We start from the raw sequence: 12,831 nt of genomic DNA, 5'->3' as shown, positions 1-12,831 counted from the left end.
CAGTTCATTCCTCCTTTCCCGTTTCTTTCCTTGGGGAAGCTCAGCCTGCTCAGCGTCTTACTGCTGCAGACACCTGTTTATTATCTGCTGTCTGAATTTGTATGCAGGCAGTGTGAGGTCGTGCTCATGTGTACACCTCTGCTGAGGGACGTTCTTGGTGCAGGGTAGGGGCTTGGGAAGTATTTGTGGAAGAAAAGAAGGGAGGGAGGGGAGGAAGAGAAAGAAACAGGGAACGAGGGAGGGATGGAGAGCCATGGAGCCTGCACATAGGGTTAGAGTGAAATCCAGCACCTACCCCAGGGCCATGCTCCCCGAGGGGTGTTAGGAGTTGGTGGACTGATGCGGGTTTTTCAGCCAGCTCTTAAGGATGAATCCCCTGATTGCCCAAGGCAGTGTCTACTGGCTGCCTGGCCCCTCACTTCCCAAATACCTTCCTTTACTAAGCCTTTGTTTCCGGTGTGATACTGGGATAGCCTGCCCAGAAACAGACTAGGGCACCTCCCTGTGACCTGCTACCCCCTTTCCTTAACTCTCCTCCCTGATCCCAAGTCCTCTGCCTGCTCTTTCAATAACTCCTACAGAAATAATGCCCCTCTGGCCACCCTCTCACCTCACCTGGCAGGCATGCTGGCAGGTCTTGACTTCCTTCCAACATGGCTAGAGTTCCAAGAAATTTTAATGAAGAGCCTTGGCTGGGCACTGCAGGGCCCAGGTGCTTTGCAGCCGGAGAGGGCGGGTGAGAAGGGCAGCGGGTGAGGAGGGCTGCCTTTAACAGAGTCTGTGGTGATTAAATCACCTGCTGTCTCCCCAGCCCCTCCTTTTCTTCCTAAATGCTGCCTCCAGTCTGTGACTGCCCCAGCAACCCTCCATTCCCCCATCCCCGGTATCCTTATCCCCCCACTCCTCACACCACTCTACCACCACCATCCCCCACACCCATACCTCTACACCACCCCACTACCCTGCAGAAGTGCTGACTGGGCCTACCCAGAACTACAAGTCCCTTCATTAGGAGACGAGGGTGTTTTGAGACAGGTCTTACTATGTACCCCAGGACTGGTCTAGAGGCCACTGTATGAGCCAGACTGGTTTCACCGTGTGTAGTAATCCTCCTGCCTCAGTGTCTGTGCTGGGATTACAGACTATGCCACTCTGCCTGGTTTAGAGTTATTTTCTTAAAAATGTGTATTCACATCAAGCAGAAACTCTAAGCAGGAGTAGAACCTGATTAGAAAAGTCATATAATTTACTCTTCCATCCATGCATGCATGAATGCATGCATACATACATAATACATGCATACATAATGCATACATAATACATGCATACATACACCTCTGGGAGTATTTTCATTTTCATGTCTAAGCCCTGGGACATAGGATGTAGCCCTCCCCACCAGGACCTTACATTCCAGCAGTGACCCGATCAGTCAGTGTGGAAGCAGGAGTCACAATGGAGGAACTTCAGTGGGAAGGTAATGGAGAAGCAACTAGAGGCCTGGAGGAGTCCAAAGGCTAGCAGCAGAAGGCTGCCCCCATGCTGTGCCTGAGAGACAGAGGAAAAGGCTGTGTGCTAGGCTAGCTCTCCAGAGAGGGCTCTGGGTAGACTGTGGAGCTCCCGTTAGTCAGAGACGCAGAGAAAGAAATGCCTAGCATCCTCCTTGCCCCGACACAAGTCGGACATCGGAAAGGAGCAGAGACAGAAGAGAAGCAGATAGCACTGGAGGAGGAGAAGGGATGGAGCAGAGCACCGAGCACAGAGAAGGTGAGGGGGAGTTGTGGCTTTGCCAGGAGAATGCAGCAAAGTGAGTTGGGCTTTGAGGAATGAACAGGAGCTTGTGGAGCATCAAATTAGAGGAGCGTGGCCCAAGTAGCTGGCATATTATACTAGCTTCCCTGCTAGAATCCTGGTGGGTGCCTGAAGCCACAGGTTGTACTCAGCTTCATGCGCACTGACACTTGGATGTGGGTGAAGAGTCATTATTACTCTGATTCAGAACACACACTCTCCTCCCTCTAAGTCCTGTGTCCAAGTCTCAGCACATGGGTATAAGCTCCCTGCACCCCCTGAGGCCTGCCTCTGGCACCTTACTTTAACCACTAGCAGAGCCACCATGGGGGAGAGATTTTTGACCGGGCCATCGTACCTGGAACTTGTGTACTCAGCCACTGCCCAGTACTTTGAGAAGTATCCTGCCAGCCCAGAGTTTATGCTGACCCTCCTGGCCTTGAGCCCTTGGCAGGCAGCCATCGGGAGGGCCCAGAGCACAGGACCAAGAGACTCCGGTTTCCATTTTGCTCTAGCTCCAGTTTGCAGTCCAGATGCCTCCAGATCTAATTCCGAATAAATAATTGTGCTGAGTAACCCCGGTCCCTTGGTGATTAAGTAAACAGGCCAAGGCGGTGGAAATTGAATTAGTGCAGTGTGCTCAGCCATTATTACCCACCCCTTCTCATGAATATTAATGAGGGGTTATTAAGAAATGTAAATGCTGCCCCAGGGGGCGTGGAAATGGGGAGGGGAGGTCAGGGCCAGAGGACAGGCCCTTCGGAAAGCCGTGTGATCGAAGGCATTTTGAAAATTATGTCAGAACGTTCGCTTCTGTGCCATGGCATCATTTCTGGACGCCTCGCTTTTATTAAAATGAGGAAAAGGGAACAAATTTTAATTTGAGGATAAAATTAGCATTTTCCAAGCAGCCTTGGCAGCAGAGAGGACATATTTTGCCAGAAAAATGGACATTCAGGGCCGGGCGGGGCAAGGTTGTGCTAGGGGGGTGCAGCTGATGGACGATTAGTTCTCTCAGTTCATCTCCAGGCAAGGGAGTAAACAAATTAATCTCTGGGCAGGGAGCAGGCCGGAAGATGCTGGAAGCCAGCAAAGTCTTCACTGGAAAGTCAGAGATGTCATGGGGCCTGGAATCCTCTCAGTGTTGGCCGGGAGAGGTCAGACTCTGCTCTAAGGTCGTTCTGGAAGGTCAAGAGCTCTCGCTGAGTTTTGTAGCAAGATGGATGGAGATGGCTACTCCCTGACACACTGGGCAGGGGTGGAGCCCAGGGGTGCAGCCTCTGATCCCCACTCTCCTCACCTGACCTCCAGGGTCTGAGGTGTCTGCCGGCTCTGTCCTAGCTTCAGTCCTCACCACTCTGCTGCCAGATTCATCCCCCCCACCTCACCCACACCCACTTTGACCAGGTCTCCTTTCACTCTGTAACCTGCCAGGAGTCACTAGTTCCCTTAGGGTGAAGATTACGTTCCTCTTGTCCTTGTGGTCTCTCCAGGATCTGACCTCAGTTTAAGCTCCTGTTGTGCCCTGCCGTTGCAAATGGATGGAGAGAAATCGAGGAGACAAAAAAAAATAAAGACAAAGAGGTAGGAAAGAAAGGAGGAAGGAAGAACATGCTAAGATTCACTAACACTTTAAGTGATGCTGTGACGGGTCGGACAGCTGTCGTCCGTCGTGGACCAATTGCAGGCCCTGAAGCATAGCTGTCGCTACACCGCAGAGGACACAGCTCTCATCCGTGTATAGTACTCTTACTCCAGGTCACCGTGGGCATCAAAGCTTGACCTCTGACCAACGACTGCAACTATGGGGCTAAGGATGACCTTGAATTTTTCTGATCACCCTGCCTTTTCTTCCTAAGACCCACATGGTCCTCTGACTTCCACATGCACACAGTGGCTCTTGAGCCCCACCCTGCCCTCCACACATGTACATGCAATTTTAGGGACTGTTGTTTTGTTTTGTTTTGTTTTGTTTTTAATAAAAGGAGGATAGGGAGTTTGAGAGCTATGTCCTGCAAGTATCCAAGATAAACCGGCCGAAGAAAGGAGTGAAAGTTCTGGAATCAAGCCTCTTCCACCTTGAAGATTTGCCTCCTCTGGCTGGGGCTGGGGCTCAGTAGGTCACATGCTTGCCTGGTAGGCACAGGGCTCTGGGTTCCATTCCCAGCCCTGCCTAAGCTGGGTGTGGTTGTGCACACGCGGGTTCCCAGCGCTCTGGAGTTAGAGGCGTCAGGGATCAGGTCAAGGTCATTCTTGGCTGCAGAGTGAGTCAGGCCAGTCTAGGGTAGGTGAGGCCTCGTCTCAAAATAAACAAGGAGGCAGAAGGAGGGAGAGAGGAAGAGGAGAGAGAAAGAGACAGAGAGACAGAAGGAGAGATTGAAAAAAGACTGCCTTTGAAGACACAGATAGAATACACCTGCTTCCTGCACCTGAAGGAAGCCGGCTATCAGAGACCCAACCATGCTGTGCTCCCCACAATATCGCTTAGAGGAAGCTGGCGTCGCTCCCGTAGTATCCATAGACAGCCTCACCATGAGCCTCTGAGCTGCCAACGGGAGCCCAGATGAGGGGCTCTTGGGACTCACCCCCCCACCCCACCCCCAGCCAAGAAAGAGTGGATCAGATCTAACTCGTGCATTTTAACGACTTCTCCAGCACACCTCGCTCCACCCGCTCGCTCTCGCTCGCAGGAATAAGGGCTGACAGGTGCAGCCGAGTTAATCAGAGTGGATAATAGAGGAAGAGACAGGAATCGCTGGCCAAATTGCTGCAGAGAAAAATGGGGCAAAACCATGAGAAGCAAGTCAAAAGTGTCCAATTAAAGCGTGGTGGTGTTTAAAGGGCAAGAACCGAGTCCCTGAAAGTAGCACGCGTGCTCTAGGAGCCAAGGGCGCCCTCCGTCCTAAGAACCATTTCTCGTGGTTTACAGATGAATTCCTTTATATCTGAATAGATATTTTAATGTGTATTACAAAAATGCAAGTAGCATATAGAACCGGCTATTTCATGCATATTATTGCCTAGGATGAGTCTGAAAAGATATTTTATTGCTAGTCAATTAAAAGAAAAAAATTTATAAGGGAAAGGAGAACATGGTAAAAATGTGTTGACTCCGTCTGTATGTGCGCACACATGCACACACATGTCTGTATATGTCTATGTGATCTGTCTGTGTATGTCTCTCTGTGTGTGTATGTCTCTGTGTGTGTATAGGTCTGTATATGTATGCATGGTCTCTATGTGTACACCTTTCTGTGTGTATATGTCTATATGATCTGTCTTCCTCCATGTTTATCTGTGTGTATGACTGCATGTGTGTGTATGTCTGTATATGTCCCTGTGTATGTCCATATGTGTCTATATGTTTGCATATATGTCTGCATATGCATGCCTTGTCTGTGTTGTCTCTGTGTGTGTATGATCTCTCTCTTTTTTGTGTGTTTGTGTGTGTTTACATGTGTGTATGTGTATATATGTCTTGTGATCTGTGTGTGTGTCTATGTGTATTCGTCTGTATATATATATATATGATCTGTCTGTGTGTGTGTGTGTATGTGTATAGAATATGTATACTGATACCACTGATCCTCCTGTCTCGGCCCCCAGCCCTGGGGTGACAGGCATATAACCTATGACATAAACATTCACGTCCAGCTTTTTATGTGGGTGTGGGATTTGAGCAGGGCACACACACACTCTTACCTACTGAGCCATCACCCTAGCTCCTGATGTTGGCTCTTACATGAGCAAAGCTTAGGCAAGAGTATTTGAATTCCTTGTTACTAAAAGTGGGGTGCATGGGACAGCAGTATAGTACCATATAGCAGCTTGAGAGGAGTGCAGAGTCGTGTGTGTGTGTGTGTGTGTGTGTGTGTGTGTGTGTGTACCTTCCCCAGACCTACTTTGTCAATACTGCATTTTAACAAGAGCCCAGGTGACTTGCGTACACAAGTACACAAATCCTCAGTGAGAAGGAACAGACTAGAGAATGCACAGTCCTCAGGAGGCCCTCTGCTAACAGCTCCAGCAGGCAGCATCCACTCTTACTAGTTTACCTGACTTCTGCCAAGGCTCTGAAATGCCATCTACATTGGCCTGCACTTGCTCTCAAAGGTGGTCCACCCCTGTGAAGGAGGATGCCAACCGGGAGATGAACTCCTACGTTACTCTAACCTGGAGGTGAGAGGTCACAAAGCAGAGGCTGTCCTGCCCGGCCCTGGGGCTGCTTCAGATGGAGACAAAATTTCAGCTAGCTCCTCTGCTCTCCTACTGTGACCTCTGAAGCCAAACCCCACCCTTCAGCCTGCGTTGTGCCCCTCACCTGCTGACCCCTCACCAGTATGCAGCAGCAGGAAGTTTAATAGCCAGTACCATGGGTGTTGCTGCTACTCCAGGCCAACCAACAGAGGCAGAATTTGGGTTTTGAGGCTCAAGAAAGGGCGTTGTTACTCTCTTCTTCTGTTGGAGCCCGGAGCCCTGTTATCATATTATATAATCATATAATATCATATAGTCATATCATACCATCATGTCATATCTTATATCTCATATCATCATATCACAACATATATCATCATATCATATATCATATCATATTATATAATCATATATTATCATATGGTATCATCATATCATATATCATCATATCATATCATATCATATATCATATCATCATAGCATATGATATATCATATTATATAATCATATATTATCATATGGTATCATCATATCATATATTATACCATCATATATTATTATATGGTATCATCATATCATATGTATCATATCATACATATCATATTACTGACTCTAACCCAGTGAATAAGAAGGCATTGATGCCAAATATCCCTAAAGATTGAGGCACAATTTTGTTGTAAATAAAGTATAAGTTACTTGCAGAGAGAAAACAAGCCACAAACCTTTTCCTTTAGGATAATGAAGACACTTTCAGATTTGGTCCCAGAGAAAGGGCACTGGACCAAGAGTCCATTCTGGCTGTAAGATTCTCAGCTGGGTGTGGTGGGCATGCGTTTATTTCCAGCACTCAGGAAGCAGAGGGGCAAGGATCAGTGTGAGAGAGGCCAGCCAGGGACTGTCTAAAAACAAAGAGACCCTGTCTAAAAACAAAGAACAATAAAAAACAAATGTAAATTGAACCTACAAGACACCACTTCACACAGCCAGCAGGAGATGACTCAAGGGACACTAAGAGACAGAGAACCAGTGCCAGGAAGGACAGAGAAACCAGAGCCTCCTGCTCTGCTGGGGGCAGAGCAAATGGTGCAGCCACCTGGAAAACACGGCACACACCCAGAAGACAGTAAGCATGTGACCAGCAATGCCAGTCCTGAGACCTATCAGCCATAAAAACCACATCTTTGAACACAAAAGACTGCACAGAGATGCTTATAGGAATGTTACTTATAATCGTAAAAAATAGGGGACAACCCACGGTCTATCAATGGGTGAAAGGTAGATGGTACAGTATGTGCACACAGGAAGTGAAATATTACCCTCAAAAATATTCGTGTCATAGGATTGTGTTCACATGAAATGTCTATAACAGGGAAAGCTATCAGTGTGGAAAGCAGACCAGTAGCTGCCCACGCTGGGGTCTGAGCCACGCTGAGGAGTGAGCCATAAGGCAAGAACCAGGAGTGACTGCTAAAAGGCTTGGGGGCCTTTGGGGATGATGAAAGTGTACAAAAGCAATAGCAGTGGTGTGGTTTGAGTGTGCCTAGCCCAGGGAACGGCACTTTTGGAAGGTGTGGCCCTGTTAGAGTGGCTGTGCCACTGTGGGCTTAAGCTTTAGAACCCTTATCCTAGCTGCCTGGAAGCCAGTCTTCTTCTAGCAGCCTTCAGATGAAGATGTAGAACTCTCAGCTCTGCCTACAGCATGCCTGCCTGGATGCTGCCATGTTCCTGCCTTGATGATAATCAACTAAACTTCTGAACCTGTAAGCCAGCCCCAATCAAATGTTGTCCTTATAAGAGTTGTCTTAGTCATGGTGTTTGTTCACAGCAGTAAAACCCTAAGACAAATGATGACAGCCATAACATTGGGGCATATGGGCATACTACAACCGTGTGTGTGTGTGTGTGTGTGTGTGTGTGTGTGTGTGTGTGTGTGTGTGTATTATCACGCGCGTGCATGCACATGCCCTCACAAATATATTGCATATGGAGGTCAGATGCCAATCTCCAGTGTTGTTTCACTTTACTCTTTGCTGTAGGATCTCTTAATAGCCTGAAGGTTATGGTCATGGTTATGGTTACAATTAGGGTTACGGTTAGGGTTGTGGTTAAGGTTAGGGTTAGGGATAGGGTTAGAGTTTCCTGTTTCCTCTTCCCCAGTGTTATGATTGCTACTGTGTGCCACTGTGAGTGCTAGAGTTCAAATTCAGGTCCTTACACTTATTCAATAAGCACGTTGCCAGCTAAGCCATCTCCCCATCCACCACAATACTTAGTTCCACATTCTAAATGTGTTGTGTCCTATGGAGGCCTAATGATGGCCCCTGAGAGATGTCCATCTCCTCAGTCGCAGACCCCATAAGCATGTTAGTTACCATGGTGAGGAGGCGCTAAGCTCGCAGTGGGAAGTAAGGGTACCAACCTGCTGGTTTTAAATGAGGGAGGTTTTCCTTGGGGGAAACCAGATAGAAATATAATCCCAAGGGATCTTGAAAGTAGAGGCAAGTCCCAAAAAGGAGGTCTAACAAGGACTTGTGGCCACCGTTGAAATTCCAGAAAGGAATGTCTGAGTGTGGGAGGAGGCTTCCTCTCCACGTTTGACAAGAGGGGGAAACCAATTCTCTAGATGAGTCTCAGGAGAGGAGCCCAGCCCTGCCTCCACACTGATCTTAGCCTAGCAAGATCTGTCCCGCTTCTGAGCTAAAGAACCAGAAGAAGAGTGGCTAAGCTCGTGGCCATTTGCTGCAGCAGCAGGAGCAGAGGATCCATACGGGGAATGTGTGAGTTACATGAAAGGAAAGCTGTTTAAAAGTGGCTGTCGCCTTAGGCTGCATACGTAGAATATGTAGCAGGATGGGGGCGAGGCTTCTTACAATCTAAGGGAGCTAGATCCCACACGGAGCTCAGCTCTCAGTTATGTGCTATGTGAGGAAGGTGGGAGACCTGGGGGGGATTCAAAGAAAAATGGTGTGTTGGTTGAAAGATCAGACAAGACAGGTAAGGACTCCCAGAGGCAGGGAGTCTTCAACTGAGAGAAGACTGCTGTCTGCCTGTTCTTGTTGGCGACTATTGGCGGACACAGGTTGTTTTGTGGGACACAGGGGTATGGCCCTCACATATGTCAACCACAGGCCCAAGACTCGGCTTAAGATGAATTTGCTTTTCTCTTTAAAAAAAAATTTCTTTTACTTGGGGGCTAGAGAGACGGCTCCATGGTTAAGAGCACTTGCCGCTCTTACAGATGTCACAGGTTCAATTCCCAGCATCTGCATGGGGACTCTCACTGATCTGTAATTCTGTGACGTCCTTGTCTGGACTCTGTACGCACCAGGCATGTACTTGGAGCACAGACATACATGCAGGTGAAACACCCATGCATATACAACAAATAAATAAAAATCCTTTAAGAAATATCTTATTTTAGCCGAAGCACATGTCTACTTAGGAAATATAGATAAGCCAGAAAAATGAAAGCCCGGAGCAAGTCGATGGATGGCTCGGCAGCTTGCGTTCAAGCCTGATCGCCTAACACCCAGCCCTAGGTCTCACTTGGTAGAAAGAGAGGATGAATTCCCCCAAGGGCTCATCTGACCTCTACACCAGCATGCCCACACATACACACACACACACACACACACACACACACACACACACACACACACGATAAATAAATGAATGTGATGATGATAATTTTAATTTAAGAACCAAACAATTAAAAAAAAATGAAACAATCGCTCAACGTTTTGGTACAAGTCATGGATGCTTCTGGTGCCCTGCCCCACGGTGGGGAAAACCCAGGTCTGTCAATGTCACCGTCACATTCTCAAACCATCTCAGGACAGAGATCGTGGAGCGCTTGCTGAGCGAAGGCGTGGACCGAAGACACAGACGTTTTTAATTCACAGCACTAGCGTCTCCTGCACACACAGCCTCTCACCTGCTCCCCTGCTGCTAATCCCCCGGGAATGTCTTTCCAGTTCAATAAATATACATTTTTATCCTGGATGTAATGGAGCTGGCCAGACTGCAAATAGAATTCGGGGGGGGGGGGGTTGTGAACTCAAATGGGTGGGAAATTATATTCTTATTTTCACTTGCCTCAAACTGAAATTTCTCATTTCCTTGGTTTGAACATGGGCAAGCAAGCTAAGGAAGAGCTGGTGTGAGGTTCGGGCAGACTCCCCACAATGCTGTTTGCCTTTGCCACTGCTATGAGATGACACTGGCTCTCACACCTGCCGCTGGGTCCTGCCAGGAAATATGCTAATTAGGAAGCAAGTCAGTTACCGTATCGGGATTTCTAAAGTGTGCACCTGCGTGTGCACGCTCTCATACTCTTGTTCGTGCTGGGTTTTGTTTCCTTTCCCTTTTTCTTTTCTTTTATCAGCCCTTAACAACACTTTGACAATTGCTCTCCAATACTCGTCTTCGTGGAATTCTTAAAAAAAAAAAATCTTGTGTTTAAAACAGTTATTCTGAGAGGTAACCATGCTAGTCATCACAGCAAAAATTAAGGTTCCATGATCTAGCCAGGGCTGGTGGTGCACACCTGAGATCTTAGGCACTTGGGAAGTGGAGACAGAAGGATCATGAGTTCAAGGTTATCCTCAGGTACATAAGGTGTTCAAGACCCTGCCTTAAAAACACAATTCCTTGGGGCTGGCAAGATGGCTCATCAGGCAAAGGGCTTGCCGTGAAAGCGTAATGACCTGTGTTCAATCCCAGGGACCCACATAAAAGTTGGAAGGAGAGAACCAACTCCACAAAGCTGACCTCTGACCTTCACACATGCCCCATGGCACACATGCCCCCCCCAACATCATCCACACATACAGTTTATATATTTTCGACAAGAAGATCACAAGATAAATCACACGTCCACTTGGAGGTATTTCAGAGTGTCCTATCAGGAGGATATTTGGTGGCCTCCATCCCTCCTTTACATTTTCAGCATCTTATGCCATCGTGTACTTCCTTGGTCCCCTTGCAACAGATTTGTCGCTTACTGTGAGAGACAGAACTACCTGGAGAAACCAGCAGCCATTGGAGTGATGGGGAGGGGGATCCTGTCCTCAGAGGCACACAACAGCCTACCTGTATGGGATCTGTTTGCGTTTCCCTATAGAGAATCTGGTGGCACAGGTCACTCACACGATGCCCAGGGGTAAGAAGTAAGGGTGCATCCTCTCCTGGACCTGATCCAGGACCCATGTGCCATGGAGGGGACTCTGCTCTCCGCAGTGTGGCTCTGGTTAATCCACGGAGCTCCCTGCCCTACGGAGGGCTAATTGCCTCTAAGAGCTGAGCTCACTGGAGGGGAAAATGCAAGGCAGTTTGACCTTTGCTGGGCTCAGCTGGCCAATGGCTTTTCGCTCACCCAGCCCGCCCCTTCTCTCTGGCATGACTGCTAATGGATTGGGGGCAGGTGGCCATGGTGGCTCACCCAGTGCCAGCAAGGCAGGGGCTGCTGGGAGCTAGCACCAACACATGATGCTGGGCACCCCCAGTGCACAAGGGGCCAGAGCTTGAGAAGAGGGACTGGAAGCAGCTAAGGGAAGCTTGGTGCTAATGGTTGCTCTATAACCCACCCAGCACCAAGCCTCAGAATTGAGAGAGCAGTTCTCATGCGGCTACACAGTGATCCTGCAGACAAGAGGCCTCCTGAATTCATCCATTTGCATGAGGCTTGAAAGTGGACTATTTTAACCACTGGTCAGGTACACTGGAGTAAAGCATCATCTAGCAAGAAATACACCCAAGATCGTGGGTTGAGGTGGGTGTGGTCACTTTGCTGAGCAAACATGAAGCCCTGAGTTTGGATCCCCAGCACCTTCGGGTAAAGCCAGGTATGGCACATCTGTAATCCTAGTGGAGAGAGCCTGGAGATAGGAGGAGCCCTAGGTCCCGCCTACTAGCTGACCTAGCTGAATTGGGTGAGCTCCAGGTCCAGTGAAAGACCCTGTCTCACGAAAATAAGGTAGCACTTGGTAGAGGAGGATACACAGCATCCTCCGTCCTCGGAACATGGTGCACTAACCTATACACGTCTGCATCCATGTGTACACAGACAAAACGATTTTTGTTCTGTGTGAGACTCAACTTTAGCAGCTACAGAAAGACTGCAAAGAACCAGAAGTCCTCCTTGGTTTCCTCTGGAGGAGGAGGAAGAAGAGGCAATAGGTATTAGCTCAGTCAGCATGGCTTCATGATGTTGAGTCCAGTACCCAGAGTCCAGTCAGCAGGATCGGGCTGATGGTGTGACCTCGGTGGCTGAGTTAAGAAAGCCATTTGGAAGATGCAACAACAGCCAGGGCCTTAAGAGACACACTCCAATGTGGGCAGTGGATTCAGCCTACATGAATCCTGGCCTGGACCCCAAGGGCGTGAGCATGGGTGGATCCAGTCCCTGCCTTGAGCCTTAGGCCTGGCAGGAAGAGCAAGTCACAATTGGTCAGGTGACAGTGGATGTGGGGAAGGCTGTGGAAGAGCAGACAGACAAGGAAAGGTACCGGAGGCCGGTGGAGTGCAGGATCCACTGGACCTGAGTGTGTGGAGTAGAGAGCTAGGGAAGAAATGAACCAGCAGGGTTGAGGGAAGGCCAAGGCAGGCTGCTGAGGGGACTAAGGACGCTGGCAGTGCTCTGGGAAGATCCTGGGGAACTCTGACCAGAAATAGTATCATCTCACTTCAGTGATAGCCAACAGTCCAGTCAAACTCAGAAACAGTGTGGAAGCCATGTGAGAACCGAACCCTCACTTTGCCCTGGTAGAGCAAAGTGGCACCGGCAGCCTCTAAGGCAGAGGTCCTCAACCTTCCTGACACTATGACCATTTGCTACGGTTCCTCACG

The sequence above is a fragment of the Rattus norvegicus genome, chromosome 3 (assembly GCF_036323735.1).
Source record: "Rattus norvegicus strain BN/NHsdMcwi chromosome 3, GRCr8, whole genome shotgun sequence".
Taxonomy (NCBI): Eukaryota; Metazoa; Chordata; class Mammalia; order Rodentia; family Muridae; genus Rattus; species Rattus norvegicus.
This window is presented reverse-complemented; position numbering follows the sequence as displayed.